The sequence below is a fragment of the Hippopotamus amphibius genome, chromosome X (assembly GCF_030028045.1).
Source record: "Hippopotamus amphibius kiboko isolate mHipAmp2 chromosome X, mHipAmp2.hap2, whole genome shotgun sequence".
Taxonomy (NCBI): Eukaryota; Metazoa; Chordata; class Mammalia; order Artiodactyla; family Hippopotamidae; genus Hippopotamus; species Hippopotamus amphibius.
This window is the reverse complement of record NC_080203.1, coordinates 92,968,522-92,985,375: the sequence shown is the minus strand read 5'-3', so window position 1 is coordinate 92,985,375 and position 16,854 is coordinate 92,968,522. Positions and strand designations below refer to the sequence as shown.

General features: G+C 39.1%; 1 protein-coding gene across 2 annotated transcripts in view; it reads right to left on the bottom strand.

The window, feature by feature from the left end:
* SHROOM4 (shroom family member 4) overlaps nt 1-16,854 on the bottom strand; it is a 395,362-nt gene that overhangs the window by 143,909 nt on the left and 234,599 nt on the right. The window contains exon 10 of one of the 2 annotated variants that reach the window (XR_009050303.1): nt 13,606-13,942. The exons of the other annotated variant lie outside the window; for it this stretch is intronic. The gene's annotated coding sequence lies outside the window, so the exon portion shown is untranslated. Of the gene's footprint in view, nt 1-13,605; nt 13,943-16,854 lie in introns of those variants that run through there. 2 annotated transcript variants of the gene reach the window in all.

Sequence of the window (16,854 nt, the reverse complement as noted above, 5' to 3'; positions counted from 1 at the left end):
CAAAAGCTTTTAAGATGCATTAGGTCCCATTTGTTTATTTTTGTTTTTATTTGCATTACTCTAGGAGGTGGGTAAAAAAAAAATCTTGCTGTGATTTATGTCAAAGAGTGTTCTGCCTATGTTTTCCTCTAAGAGTTTTATAGCATCTGGCCTTACATTTAGGTCTTTAATCCATTTTGAGTATATTTTTGTGTATGGTGTTAGGAACTTTTCTAATTTCATTCTTTTACATGTAGCTGTCCAGTTTTCTCAGCACCATTTTTGAAGAGGCTGTCCTTTCTCCATTGTACATACTTGCTTCCTTTGTCATAGATTAATTGACCATAGGTGCGTGGGTTTATCTCTGGGCTTTCTATCCTCTTCCATTGATCTATATTTCTATTTTTGTGCCAGTACCATATTGTCTTGATTACTGTAGCTTTGTAGTAGAGTCTGAATTCAGGGAGTCTGATTCCTCCAGCTCCGTTTTTTGTTGTTGTTGTTGTTTGTTTGTTTGTTTTCAAGATTGCTTTGGCTATTCAGGGTCTTTTGTGTCTCCATACAAATTTTAGGACTTTTTGTTCTATTTCTGTGAAAAATGCCATTGGTGATTTGAAGGTAATTGCATTGAATCTGTGGATTGCTTTGGGTAGTATAGGCATTTTCACAATGTTGATTTTTCCAATCCAAGAACATGGTATGTCTCTCCATCTGTTTGTGTCATCTTTGATTTCTTTCATCAGTGTCTTATAGATTTCTGAGTACAGATCTTTTACCTCAGGTAGGTTTATTCCTAGGTATTTTATTCTTTTTGTTGCAATAGTGAATGGGATTATTATCTTAATTGCTCTTTCTGATTTTTCATTTTTAGTGTATATGAATACAAGAGATTTCTGTGTGTTAATTTTGTAGACTGCAAATTTACCAAATTCATTGATTAGCTCAAATAGTTTTTTTTTGTGGCCTCTTTAGAATTTCCTATGTATAGTATCATGTCATCTGCAAACAGTGACAGTTTTAATTCTTCTTCTCCAGTTTGGATTCCTTTTATTTCTTTTTCTTATCTGATTGCTGTGGCAAGGACTTCCAAAACTATGTTGAATAGTAGTTGTGAGAGTGGATATCTTTCTCTTGTTCCTGATCTTAGAGGGCATGCTTTCAGTTTTTCACCATTGAGAATGATGTTTACTGTGGGGTTGTCATATATGGCCTTTATTATGTAGAGGTAGGTTCCATCTGTGCCCACTTTCTAGTGAGTTTTTATCATAAATTGGTGTTGAATTTTGTCAAAACCTTTTTTCTGCATCTATTGAGATGATCATATGATTTTTACTCTTCAATTTGTTAATATGGTGTATCACATTGTTTGATTTGCATAAATTGAAGGATTCTTGCATCCCTGGGATGAATCCCACTTGAACACAGTATATGGTTCTTTACATGTGTTATCGGATTCTGTTTGCTGTATTTTTGTTGAGGATTTTTGCATCTATATTCACCAGTGATATTGGTCTGTAATTTTCTTTTTTTGTAGTATATTTGTCTGGTTTGGGTATCAGGGTGATGGTGGCCTTATAGAATGAGTTTGTGATTGTTCCTCCGCAATTTTTGGGAAGAGTTTAAGAAGGATGGGTGTTAGCTCTTCTCTAAATGTTTGATAGAATTCACCTGTGAAGCCATCTGGTCCTAGACTTTTGTTTGTTGGAAAAATTGTTTTTAATTAATTAATTAATTTATTTTATTGGCTGTGTTGGGTCTTTTTTGCTGTGTGCAGGCTTTCTTTTAGTTGCGGTGAGTGGGGGCTACTCTTCATTGTGGTGCGCAGGCTCCTCATTGCCGTGGCTTCTCTTGTTGCACAGCACGGGCTCTAGGTGCATGGGCTTCAGTAGTTGCAGCACACAGGCTCAATAGTTGTGGCTCACGGGCTCTAAAGCACGAGCTTAATAGCTGTGGTGCACGGGCTTAGTTGCTCTGCGGCATGTGGGATCTTCCTGGAGCAGGGACTGAACCCATGTCCCCTGCATTGGCAGGCGGATTCTTAACCACTGCACAACTTAGGAAACCCTATTGGAGAATTTTTAACCACAGTTTCAATTTCATTACTTGTGAATCATCTGTTCATATTTTCTATTTGCTCCAGATTCAGTCTTCAGAGGCTATACCTTTCAAAAACTTTGTCCGTTTCTTCCAGGTTGCCCATTTTATTGGCATATAGTTGCTTGTAGTAGTCTCATATCATGCTTTTTATTTCTGTGGTGTCTATTATAACTTCTGTTTCATTTCTAATTTTGTTGATTTGGGTCCTCTCCCTCTTTTTCTTGATGAGTCTAAAGATTTATCAAATTTCTCTCTTCAAAGAACCAGTGATTAGTTTCGTTGATCTTTGCTATTGTTTTCTTCCTTTTCAGTTTATTTTATTTTTAAGCTCTTTATTGGAATATAATTGCTTTATACTGTTGTGACAGTTTTTGCTGTTCAACAAAGTGAATCAGCTGCATTTACACATATATCTCCATATACCCTCCCTCCCATGACTCCTACCCATCTTCCCTATCCCAGACCTCTAAGTCATCACCCATCATCCAGTTGATCTCCCTGTGTTATGCAGCACCTTCCCACCAACTATCTATTTTACATTAGATAGGGTGTATATGTCAGTGTTACTCTCTTACTTAGTTCCAGCTGTCCCTTCGCCCCACCACCCACCCCATGTCCTGAGTCTGTTCTCTACATCTGTATCTTTATTCTTGCCCTGTCACTGGGTTCATCTGTACCATTATTTTAATTCCATATATATGAGTTAGCATACAGTATTTGTTTTTCTCTTTCTGGCTTATTTTGCTCCATATGACAGACTCTAGGTCCATGCACTTCCCTACAAATAACTCAATTTCATTCCTCTTATGGCTGAGTAATATTCCATTGTATATATGTGCCACATCTTCTTTATCCATTCATCTGTTGATGGGCATTTAGGTTGCTTCTATGTCCTGGCTATTGTAAATAGTGCTACAATGAACATTGTGGTACATGTTTCTTTTTGGATTATGGTTTTCTCAGGGTATATCCCAGTGGAATTGCTGGGTCATACAGTAGTTCCATTTTTAGTTTTTTAAGGAGCTTCCATACTGTTTTCCATAGTGACTGTACCAATTTACATTCCCACCAACAGTGCAGGAGGGTTCCCTTTTCTCCACATCCTCTCCAACATTTATTGTTTCTAGATTATTTGATGATGGACATTCTGACCAGTGTGAGGTGATTCCTCATTGTGGCTTTGACTTGGATTTCTCTCATGATTAGTGATGTTGAGCATCTTTTTATGTGTTTGTTAGCCATCTGCATGTCTTCTGTGGAGAAATGTCTATATAGTTCTTCTGCCCATTTGTGGATTGGGTTATTTGCTGTGTTGGTATTAAGCTGCATGAGCTGTTTATCTATTTTGGAGATTAATCCTTTGTCCGTTGCTTCATTGGCAAATATTCTCTCCCATCCTGAGGGTTGTCTTCTTATCTTGTTTATGGTTTCTTTTGCATAGCAGAAGTTTCATTAGGCCCCATTTGTTTATTTTTTATTTTATTTCCATTATTCTAGGAGGTGGGTCAAAAAGGATCATGCTTTGATGTATGTCATAGAGTGTTCTGCCTATGTTTTCCTCTAGGAGTTTTATAGTGTCTGGCCTTACATTTAGGTCTTTAATCCATGTTGAGTTTATTTTTGTGTATGGTGTTAGGAATTGTTCTAATTTCATTCTTTTACATATTGCTGTCCAATTTTCCCAGGGCCACTTCTTGAAGAGGCTGCCTTTTTTCCATTGTATATACTTGCCTCCTTTGTCAAAGATAAGGTGCCCATGTTTGTGTGGGTTTATCTGTGGGCTCTCTATTCTGTTCCAATAATCAATGTTTTTGTGCCAGTACCATACTTTCTTAATCATTGTAAACTTGTAATATAGTTTGGAGTCAGGGAGTCTGATTCCACCAACTCTGTCTTTCCTTCTCAAGGTTGCTTTAGCTATTTGGGGTCTTTTCCATTTCCATACAAATCGTAAAATTTCTTGTTCTAATCCTCTGAAAAATGCCACTGGTACTTTGACAGGGATTGCATTCAATCTGTAAATTGCTTTGGGTAGTACACTCATTTTCACAATGTTGATTCTTCCAATCCAGGAACATGGTATTTCCCTCCCTCTGTTTGTATCATCTTTGATTTCTTTCATCAGTGTCTTAAAGGTTTCTGCGTACAGGTCTTTTGCCTCTTTAGGCAGGTTTATTCCTAGGTATTTTACTCTTTTTGTAGCAATGGTAAATGGGAGTGTTTCCTCAATTTCTCTTTTTTATCTTTCACTATTAGTGTATAGGAATGCAAGAGACTTCTTTGCATTAATGTTGTATCCTACTACTTTACTAATTCATCAATTAGTTCTAGCAGTTTTGTGGTAGAGTCTTTAGGGTTTTCTATGTATAATATATCATCTGCAAAGAGTGATAATTTTCCTTCTTCTTCTCCAATATGGATTCCTTTTATTTCTTTTTCTTCTCTGATTGCTGAGGATAACACCTCCAAAACTATGTTGAATAATAATGGTGAGACTGGGCCCCTTGTCTTGTTCCTGTTCTTAGAGGGAATGCTTTCAGTTTTTCACCATTTATAACAATGTTGGCTGTTGGTTTGTCATATATGGTTTTTATTATGCTGAGGTAATTTCTTTCTATGCCCACTTTCTGGAGTTTTTATCATAAATGGATGTTGAATTTTGTCAAAAGCTTTTTTGCATCTATTGAGATGATCATATGGTTTTTACTCTTCAATTTGTTAATATTATGTATCACATTGATTGATTTGTGTATATTGAAGAATCCTTGAGTTCCAGGGATAAACCCTACTTGATCATGGTGTATGATCATTTTAATGTGCTGTTGGATTCTGTATGCTAGTATTTTGCTGAGAATTTCTGCATCTATATTCATCAGTGATATTGGCCTGTAATTTTCTTTTTTTTAGCGTATTTTTCTAGTTTGGGTATCAGGGTGATTGTGGCCTCATAGAATGAGTTTGGGAGGTTCCTCCTTCTGCTATATTTTGGAAGAGTTTGACAAGGATAGGTGTTAGCTGTTCTGTAAATGTTTAATAGAATTTGCCTGTGAAGCCATCTGGCCCCAGACTTTTGTTTGTTGGAAGATTTTTAATCACAGTCTCAATTTCCATATTTGTGATTGGTCTGTTCACATTTTCTATTTCCTCCTGGTTCAGTCTTGGAAGATTGTACATTTCTAAGAATTTATCCATTTCTTCCAAGTTACCCAATTTATTGTCATATATTGCTTGTAGTAGTCTCCCATGATCTTTTGTATTTCTGGTGGTGTTGGTTGTTACTTCTCCTTTTTCATATCTAAATTTGTTGAAATGCGTCTTCTCCCTTCTTTTCCTGATGAGTCTGGCTAATGGTTTAACAATTTTGTTTATCTTCTCAAAGAACCAGCTTTTAGTTTTATTGATCTTGTTATTCTTTCCTTCATTTTTTTTTTCATTTTTTCTGATCTCATCTTTGTGATTTCTTTCTTTCTGCTCACTTTGTGGTTTTTTCTTCTTTCTCTAATTGTTTTAGGTGTAAGGTTAGGTTTTTTATTTGAGATTTTTCTTATTTCTTGAGGTAGGACTCTATTGTTATAAACTTCCCTCTTAGAACTGCTTTTGCTGCATCCCATAGGTTTTGGGTCTTGTGTTTTCACTGTCATTTGTTTCTCGATTTTTTTTGATTCCCTCTTTGATTTCTTGAGTCATTTCTTGTTTGTTTAATAACGTATTGTTTAACCTCCATGTGTTTGTATTTTTTACAGTTTTTTTTTTTTTCCTGTAATTGACATCTAGTCTCATGGCATTGTGGTCGGAGAAGATGCTAGATACAATTTTAATTTTCTTGAATTTATTGAAGCTTCATTTGTGATCCAAGATGTGATCTATCCTGGAGAATGTTTCTGTGCATTTGAGAAGAGAGTGTATTCTGTAATTTTTGGATGTAATGTCCTGTAAATACTAATTTAGTCAAGATGGTCTAATGTGTCATTTAAAGCTTGTGTGTCCTTATTTGTTTTCTGTTTGGATGATCTGTCCATTCGTGTAATTGTGGTGTTAAAATCTCCTACTATTATTGTGTTACTGTAGATTTCCCCTTTTATGGCTGTTAGCATTTGCCTTATGTATGGAGGTGCTCCTATGTTGGATGCATAGATGTTTACAATTGTTATATCATCTTCTTGGATTGTTCCCTTGACCATTATGTAGTGTCTGTTTTTGTCTCTTGTAATAGTCTTTACTTTAAAGTCTAATGTGTCTGATATGAGTATTGCTACTCCAGCTTTCTTTTGACTTCCATTTGCATGGAATATCTTTTTCCATCCCCTTACTTTCAGTCTATATGTGTCTCTTGGTCTGAAGTGGGTTTCTTGTAGACAGCATATATAAGGGTCTGGTTTTTGTATCCATTCAGCCTGTCTGTGTCTTTTGGTTAGAGCATTTTATCCCTTTACATTCAAGGTAATAATCAATATGTATGTTCCTATTATGATTTTCTTAATTGTTTTGGGCTTGTTTCTGTAGGTCCATTTCTTCTATTGTGTTTCCCACTTAGAGAAGTTCATTTAGCATTTGTTGTAAGGCTGATTTGGTGGTGCTGGATTTTTGTAGCTTTTGCTTGTCTGTAAAGCTTTTGATTTCTCCGTTGAATCTGAATGAGATTGTTGCTGGGCAGAGTATCTTGGTTTTAGGTTCTTCACTTTCTTCACTTTAAATATATTGTGTCACTCCCTTTGGCTTGCAGAGTTTCTGCTGAGAAATAATCTGTTAACCTTATGGGATTTCCCTTGCATGTTATTTGTCATTTTTCCTTTGTTGGTTTTTTCTTTTTTTGATTTCTTAAATAAATTTATTTATATAATTATTTATTTATTTATTGGTTGTGTTGGGTCTTCGTTGCTGCTGTGTGGGCTTTCTCTAGTTGCAGTGAGTGGGGACTACTCTTTGTTGTGGTGTGCAGGCTTCTCAGTGTGGGGGCTTCTCTTGTTACGGAGCATTGGCTTTAGGCATGCGGGCCTCAGTAGTCATGGCATGTGGGCTTAATAGTTGTGGCTCATGGGCTCTAGAGCTCAGGCTCAGTAGATCTGTGCATGGGCTTAATTGCTCTGTGGCATGTGGAATCCTCCTAGACCAGGGATTGAATGTGTCCCCTGCATGGGCAGGCAGATTCTTAACCACTGTGCAACCAGGGAAGTCCTCCCTTGTTGCTTTAATAATTTCTCTTTGTCTTTAATTTTTGTCAATTTGATTACTATGTGTTGTGGTGTGTTTCTCTTCCTTGGGACTGTCTGCATTTCCTGGACTTGGGTGGCTATTTTCTTTCTCATGTTAGGGAAGTTTTTGATTATAATCCCTTCACATATTTTCTTGAGTCCTTTCTCTCTCTCTTCTCTTTCTGGGACCCCTATAATGCAAATGTTGGTGCATTTAACATTGTCCCAGAGGTTTCTTAGGCTCTCTTCATTTCTTTTCATTCTTTTTTCTTATTGTGTTCTGCAGCAGTGATTTCCACCATTCTGTATTCCAGGTCATGTATCCATTCTTCTGCCTCAGTTCTTCTGCTATTGATTCCTTCTAGTGTATTTTTCATTTCATTTGTTGTATTGCTTATCTCTGTTTGTTCTTTAATTCTTCTAGGTCCTTGTTAAACATTTCTTGCATTTTTTAATTAATTAATTTATTGGCTGTGTTGGGTCTTCTTTGCTGCACACCTGCTTTCTCTAGTTGTGGTGAGTGGGGGTTACTCTTCATTTTGGTGTGCTGTGGCTTCTCTTGTTGTAGAGCACAGGCTCTCGGCACATGGGCTTCAGTAGGTGTGGCACATGGGCTCGATAATTGTGGCTCACGCACACTAAAGCTCAGGCTCAATCGTTGTGGTGCATGGGCTTAGTTGCTCCACGGCGTGTGGGATCTTCCTGGAGCAGGAATCGAACCCATGTCCCCTGCATTGGCAGGCGGATTCTTAAGCACTGTGCCACCTAAGAAGCCCTTCTCATGTCTTTTTTATCTTTGCATCCATTCTTTTTCCAAGGTCATGGATCATCTTCACTATCATTATTCTGAATTCTTTTTCTGGAAGGTTACCTATCTGCACTTCACTTAGTTGTTTTTCTTAGGTTTTACCTTGTTCTTTCATCTGGTACAAACTCCTCTGCCTTTTCATTTTGTCTTTCTTTCTGTGGCTGTGGTTTTTGTTCCACAGGCTGCAGGATTATAGTTCTTCTTGCTATTGTTGTCTGCCCTCTGGTGGATGAGGCTATCTAAGAGTGTCGTGTATGCTTCCTGATGGGAGGGACTGGCAGTGGGAACAGCTGGGTGTTGCTCTGCTGGGCAGAGCTCAGTAAAACTTTAATCTGCTTGTCTGCTGATGGGTGGGGCTCAGTTCCCTCCCTGTTGGTTCTTTGGCCTAAGGCGACCCAGCACTGGAGCTTACAGGCTCTTTGATGGGTTTAATAGCAGACTCCAGGAGGGCTCATGCCAATGAGTACTTCCCAGAATTTCAGCTGCCAGTGTCCTTGTCCCCATGGTGAACCACAGCCACCCCCTGCCTCTGCAGGTGACCCTCCAGCACTAGCAGGTAGGTCTGGTTCAGTATCCTATGGGGTCACTGCTCCTTCCCCCTGGGTCTGGGTGTGCACACTAGTTTGTGTGTACCTTCCAGGAGTGGTGTCTCTGTTTTCCCCAGTCCTGTGGAAGCCCTGCAATCAAATCCTGCTGGCCTTCAAAGTCTGATTATTTGGGAATTCCTCCTCCTGTTGCTGGACCCCCAGGTTGAGAAACCTGATGTGGGGTCCAGAACCCTCATTTCAGTGTATGGACTTCTGTGGTATAATTGTTCTCCAGTTTGTGAGTTGCCCACCCAGCAGTAGGCAATTGAGCCCCTCCTACCATCTCATTGTGGCTTTTCCTTTGTCTTTGGATGTGGTGTATCTTTTTTGGTGCATTCCAGTGTAATCCTGAGGATGATTGTTCAGCAGTTCGTTGTGATTCCAGTGCTCTTGAGAGAGGGAGTGAACACATGTCCGTCTACTCTGCCATCTTGAACCAATCTCCCCTATTTGATTTCTTCAGTGACACATTGGTTATTTAGTAGCATATTGTTTAGCCTCCATGTATTTATGTTTTTGCAGGTTTTTTTTTTTCTTGTAGTTGATTTCTAGTCTCTTACCATCGTGGTCAGAAAAGATGCTTGATATGATTTCAATCTTTTTAAATTTATTGAGACTTGTTTTGTGGCCTAGTATATGATCTAACCTGGAGAATGTTTCACATGTATTTGAAAAGAATGTGTATTCTGCTGCTTTTTGATGGAATGTCCTACATGTATCTATTAAGTACATCTGGTCTTTGTGTTATTTAAGGTCCATGTTTCCATATTGATATTCTGTCTGGATGACCTGTGTATTGATGTAAGTGAGGTATTAAAGTCCCCAGCTATTATTGTGTTACTGTTAATTTTCCCCATTATATCTGTTAAAATTTGATCTTTTTAGGTGTTCCTATTTTGGGTACATATATATTTACAAATGTTATATCTTCTTATTGGATTGGTCTCTTTGTAATGTCCTTCTCTGTCTCTCATGACAGTTTTTGTTGTAAAGTCTATTTTATCTGATATAAGGGTTAATACCCCAGTTTCCATTTTCATGAAATACCTTTTTCAATTCTTTCACTTTCAGTGTGTGTGTCTTTAGATGTGAAGTGAGTATCCCATAGGTAGCATATATATGGGTTTGTTTTGTATCCATTTGGCCACTTTTGATTGGAGCAGTGAGTCCATTTACACTTAAAATAAATCTTGATAGGAATGTACTTATTGCCATTTTGTTAATTGTTTCTTATTGTTTTTATAGTACTTTCTTCTCTTGCTCTCTTCTCTTGTGATTTTATGACTGTTAGTTTTATGTTTGAATTCCTTTCTCTATTTTTTTGTATAGAGTTTTGGTTTGTGGTTACCATGAGGATCCTGATAATATATACACAACCATATATGTATGTATATATTATTTTAAGTTGATAATCTTTTAAGTTCAAATGTATTCTATAACCCTGCATTTTCCCCCACTACCACATTTAATGTTTTGACATAATGTTATATATCATTTTGTTTTTCTTTAAATCACTTTAACTACTTATGGTAGATTGAATGTTTTATTATTTTTGTCTTTTAACTCTTTTACTACCTTTATAAATGGATAATTTGCTACCTTTACTGTATGTTTGCCTTTACTAACGAGATTTTTCTTTTCATAATTTTCATAGTTCTAGTTTTGGTCTTTTCTTTCCTGCTTAGAGACGTCCCTTTAACATTTCTTGTAAAGCCAATTCAGTGGTGCTGAACTCTTTTAGCTTTTGCTTATCTGTAATCCTTTGATTGGTCCTTCAAATCTGAGTGATAGCTTTGCCAGGTAGAGTACTCTTGGCTGTAGGTTTTTTCCTTTCATCACTTTAAATATATCTTGCCACTCCCTCCTGGGCTGCAAAGTTTCTGCTGAAAAGTCAGCTGATAGTCTTACAGGAGTTCTCTTGAATGTAACTCATTGCTTTTGCTGCTATTAAGATCCTCTCTTTAATTTTTGCCATTTTAAAAATAAAGTGTCCTGGTGTGGACCTCTTTGGCATCATCCTGTTTGGGACTCTCTGTGCATTCCTTGACCTGGATGTCTGTTTCCTTTTCCAGGATAGGGAAATTTTTATCTCATTTTTTCTAATGATTTTCATAATTTTTCTGTCTCTTTCTATTTTCTTATTCTGGGACCCCTATAATGTGAATGTTAGTATGCTTGATGTTGTATCAGAGGTCTCTTAAACTATCCTCATTTTTAAAAATTCATTTTTCTGTTCAGCTTGGGTGATTTCCACTACTCTTTCTTCCAGCTCACTGATACATTCATCTGTATCATCTAATCTACTGCTGATTCCTTCTAGGGTATTTTTAATTTCACTTGTTATATTCTTCAGCTCTGTTTGGTTTTTCTTTATATTTTCCAACTTTTTGTTAAACTTATTGTGTCCACTCATTCTTTTCCCAAGTTCGCTAAGCCTCTTTATGATCATAACCTTGAACTCTTTATTGGGTAGGTTGCTTATTTCCTTTTGTTTAGTCTTTTTTTTTTTTTTGAGGTTTTGTCTTGCTCCTTAGTTTGGAACATATTCCTTTGCCTCCTCATTTTGCCTAATTCTCTGTGTTTATTTCTATGTATTAGGTAGGTCACTTACATTTCCTGATCTTGGAGAAATGGCCTTATGTAGGAGATATCCTATGGGGCCTAGATGTGCATTCCCCTCTGGGCACCAGGGCTATGTGCTCTAGGGATTTCTGATATGTGGGTTGGGTGGGAAGCTCTGTTATGGTGGGCCTGACTACTGTCTGTGCACTGGTAGGCAGGACTGAACCCTGGCCTGGTTGGCTGCCATGCCCTGCCTTAAATGGGGGCTTCCAACCCACTAGTGGACAGGGCTGAGTCCCAGCATGGCTCGCTCTGTGGCCCAGTGGGTCCTGGTGTTGGTACTGAATTGCTGGTGGGCAGGGCTGGGGACACAGAGTGGCTGGCTGTGGGGCCTGGGTTTCCCAGGGTTTGTGCCAACCTGCTAGTGGATGAATAAGTCCCTGGTGCTCTTAGGTTAGAGAGAAGACTCCAAAATGATGCTTGCCAGCACCAGTGTCCTTGTGGTAGAATGAGTTCTCAAAAGTTGGTGTTGCCAGCATCTACGTTTTCAGAGGGAGTCTCAATTGCCACCTGCCTCTCCAGGAGGCTCTCTAAGATCAGCAAATGCTTCTGACCTTGGTTACTTTCAAATTACTTCCTCTGGGCTGGAATGTGGAGCATGTGAGAATTTTCATGTGCCTTTTACTAGCAGAGTCTCTATTTCCTATAGCTCTCCAGCTCTCCTATATGCAAGCCCCACTAACCTTTTAAAGTCAGAAGTTTTGGGGGTTTGTCTTCCTAGTGCAGGGCCCATCAGGCTGAGGAGCCTAATGTGGGGCTCAGACTCCTCACTCCTTGGGGAGAAACTCTGCAATTGCCAGTATCCTCCCATTTGTGGGTTGCCTGCCTGGGGGTGTGGGTCTTGATTATACTATGTCTCTTTCCCTCCTATCATTCTCATTGCGGCTCCTTCTTTATATCTTTAGTTGTGGAAAATATTTTCTGCTAGTCTTCAGTTATCAAGATAGTTGCTCCTTAAATAATTGTAATTTTGGCATGTCCTTGGAAGCAGGTCAGCTCAGGGTCTTCCTACCCTGCCATCTTGGCCATACCATTATCTGACATTTCTAGAGTCTCAGCCTCTCTCTCTCTTTCTGTCTCTCTCTCTCTCTCTCTCTCTCCATTGCTGGCTTGGAAGAAACAACCTGCCATGATTCCTAGAGCCACAAGGAAAATAATTCTGCCAACAACTGGACTAACCTTGGAAGTGGCCCCTTTTCTAGTTGAGTCTCTAGATTAGAGACCAGCCTTGGCTAAGACTTTAATTTCAGCCTTACAGAGAACCCAGCTAAACTCTGCTTGGGTTTTTGACATATAGAAACTGTGAGATAATAAATGTATGTCATTTTAGGTCATTAACTTGTGGTGGCATAGTAAACTAATATACCTTCCTCACAGCACTTCAGCCCCTCTAACATGTACTCAGCCTTCTCATTCTTTTATATACCACCCCTCTACTTGGAATTTTCCTCCACCTTCTTCACTGTACTTTTGCCAGGCTAACTCCTTCAGATTTTAGCTTAATTGTCATTTCCTTTGGAAAGATTTCTTTAACCTCCATTTTTTGAGATTTTCCTTCCTTGAAAAATTTGAAGTGGCAAAGTTGACATACTGGTTTTAGACCATCCTCATAAGCTGTGAACAATTCCCAAATAAGAGATTTTTCTTGAAAGAATAATGAAATTAATAACTAAAAATTAAGTAGGTACTTAAAGGTTATTTTGTTTAGTATTATGAATGCTAATACCTCAAGCAAGTCTACAGTTTAGAATTGCAATATATTTGGATCTCTGTTACTGAAAATTTTTAAAGTTTTTGTAGCTCAAAATTGATATATTCTTCTTCTTCCTAAGGTTATCTAGTGAGTACACTCTTTTAAAATTTGTATTAACCACCAATATACTTCTCTATTTAACTACTTGAAAGTTCTTAAGCTTCATAGAGGTAAAACTAATAGTTGTTACAATCAGCATTAATTTTGTTATATTTTACTTTTACCATAATAAACATTTATTCTTCAACTGATTGATAGAAGTAAAACATATAGAACATATGACAATATGTTCTCGTTAAGTTCCATCTAAAATGCTTATCTATGTTTAAAAGTTAATGCTAAGATATTCACAATGTCCTACTGACTTCTGTTGTTCATATTACTATCATTATTATGTTAACAAATATGACATGTGATCACATGATTATTGATTACACACAAGCTTAAGAATGCCAGAAATTAAGGTTTTAGTAGATTGTATTACATACTCAACATTGTTTATTTCTTTCCCACCCTGTAGGCAGAGTACACCTTACTGCCTCATTGTTTTGGGAATTGGCCAATTACTTCAGTCAATAGAATGTAAGTAAATGTGCTGTACAGACTCTAGAATGGTCTCTGTGATTCTCACTTGGTGTTTATACTCTTTTGCAATCCTTACCCCTTGAGTGTGGATGGGACTTGTAATATGCCTCTAACTGATAGAATATGGCAGAGGTGATGAAATGTCACTTCCATGATTATATTACATAATATAAGATCTAGTCTTGTTAGCAGATTTACTGTAGAGACTCTTCTTGCTAGCTTCATGAAGTCGTCAGCCCTGTTATCAGATTGCAAGGAACTGTGGAGAGGCCTCTAGGAACTGCAAGCAGCATCTGGAATAGTGGGAAGCCTCTAGGATCTGAAAGCAACATTTAGGAGATGAGGGTAGCCTTCAGCTGACAGCCAGCAAGTAGCTGGTGAACCCTTTAAGCAGTGGACCCAGTTAAGCAATGTCCAGACTCCTTACCCATGGGAAATGTGAGACAATAAATGTGTTGTTGTAAGCCGCTAAGATTTTCGTAATTTATCATACAGCAATAGATAACATATAAGTGGACATGGTATACCTCACATCAGAAAAGAAGGTTTTAAATACCCCTTCATAGTTCGGCTCTGTCTCCCTCAAGCTTTAGCTTTCCAACAATAGAAAAGTAGGCAAAAGGGAGAGGCAGTTCCTTTAGCTTGGGTCACTGAATGAGAAGACTCATGAGGTCCAGCCAAACAGCAAAGCTGTAACTAATCATTAGCCCTCATGTAAGAATCACAGGGAATGTTTGTTGTTGTAAGTCACTGAAATTTAGGAATTGTTTGTTGCCGCAGCATAAGCTAATTAACTCAAAGTTGAAGAATATATTGACTATTCAGTCTGCAAATATGAAAGCCAAAGCTAAGGAGTGATGTCATCAGTTAGAAGACCAAGCCTCTCTCTTCCCACAAAGATCAACAATCACACAAACAGAAACAGCTCTGGGAGACCACAAGAGTCCACTTAAGAAACTTCAGCAACACAGTGGAACCTAAGAATAACCACACAAAAAAATAAGGAAGAACAGCTTCATTCTGCTTGCATTATCCCATCCTCCAAGCTGACATTACTCAGTGCCAAGAAGTAACTCTCCAGTTAGAAAGAGTTCCATTGCCGGGAAAGGGAGAATGGGGTGAGTGACCAGCTTCCCCAGCCTTTCAAGCCACCACATGGAGGACTCATTTCAGTTTTTTCTTACCCAGCAAAGCTGAGACATATAAAGGTGTTAAGGAACAAGGAAGAAAGCAGGGCTACTAGTATTGCAGCAGGAGAGTCCATGGTTCCCAGTGGCCTGCTGTATAGAGGACCCAGCAGCTTTTGCCGCTAAAGAAACCAATGGCCAGCACAGCCTGTGTGGATCTCCTGTAGATTTCACTGTTTTTTGCCCCACAGGTATTCGCATTCACAGATGCCAGCTACCTCCCAGATCTCTCTATTCCCTGCTCCTGCTGGAGCTTGAGATCTGTACCTGCAGCCAGCCCAGGCCTCGTAGCCATATGAATGCAAGACACCAGCTTAGATCCCTGTGGCTGACCCTAACTGCTATATGAGTGCTTGGGGCCTTTAGCTGTGCATTTGCACACCACCACCCTGCCTCTCATCACCGGCCTCTACTGCTATGTCTGTGCCCATGGCAAGATCCGGTAGTCAAGGTCCTTACAGCTCCTTGTGGGTCTAGATTTGGCCTTATATCCAGTCACTGGCTAGCACCAATGGGTTCACCTGCAGCTAGCCTCCCCCCATCCCTTAGCTATGCACCTGCATGCACTTGGCCTGACCCTCATCACCCATATCCACTTTTGTGCACATACCCATGTGGAGACCCTGTAGCCACTATAGTGCATACCAACAAACAAGGCCCCTGAAACTGCTGTGGACCTGGCTCTGGTCCTGTCTCCTGTCTTTAGCCTGAACCACTGGTCTCACCTGCTGCTAGCCCCTCCAGCTTTGCACCTGCATAACTCTACCTAACTTACTTCCCTGGCCTCCACTGCTGTGTGTGCACTCATGGGAAGACCCTACAGCAGCAGGAGAGCATGCTGATAGCCAGGTCCTCCACAGCTGCCAGTAAACCAACAGTTGGCCCAGGCCCTTACTGTTGGCCCTGGCCCCCACCACTGTGTGTGTGTCTGCAAGCAGGCCCTTCCACTATACAGGCACCTGCAGCTGGCCCCCATAGCCAAGCATGTGCATGCCACCAACTCCAGCCACCACCACTGCCTGTCCTGGTCCCTAGCTGCTAGACCTGGAGGTACAGCTGATGACCCCAACAACCTTTGTAGCCACTGCAATCTCCACCCCCCCCCCCACAGTGCTCACCACACATTTATTGATGCTGTGGACCCCAACAGCCTGAGATGACATCATGAACTGCCCTCAGACCTGGAGCCACCGCATGACCCTGCATTTGTGCCCTGCACCACTAGATCCATATCATGCTCCATCATGCCCCACTTGCAAGTGAAGGCCTTTCCTTACCAATGTCAGTCCATAAAGTCTGGAAGGGGTGATGGCATCTTCAAATGTGCAGGAATCTATGCAAGACTACAGGGATCACAAAGAATCATGGAACTATGACACCATCAAAGGAACATAGTAAACTTCCAGTAACTGACCTTAAAAAATGGAGTTACGTGAATTACCTGAAAAAGAATTCAAAATAATTTTTCTAAAGATGTTGAGAGAGCTATAATAGGACACAGATAAACAATTTTAAAAAATCAGGAAAAATGAAAAACCAAAATATAAAGTCCAAAAATGAACATAAAGAAGAGCCAAAATAAAATTTTTGGAGCTGAGGATACAATGACCGAACTGAAGAACTCAATAGAGAGCTTCATCATCAGGTTAGACCAAACAGATCAATGAGCTCAAAGACAGATCATTTGAAATTACTGAGTCAGAGGAACAAAAAGAAAAAAAGAATGAAAAAAGTCTATAGGACTTATGGGACATCATTAAAAGAAACAATCTATGGTATCATTGGAATCCCAGAAAGAGAAGAGAAGGAGAAAGTTTAAATAAATAATGGCTGAGAACTTCCCAACCCCAGAGAGAGATTTGGATATCCAAATTCATGAAGCTAGGAGGTCACCAGATAATATCAATCCAAAACAATTTTTTCTAAGAAACATTATAAAAACTATCTAAAATCTAATACAGAAGAGACTTTAAGAGCAGCAAGAGAAAAAAATCTCTTATACAAGGGAAACTAGCAGAAACCTTGCAGACCAGGAGAGAATGAG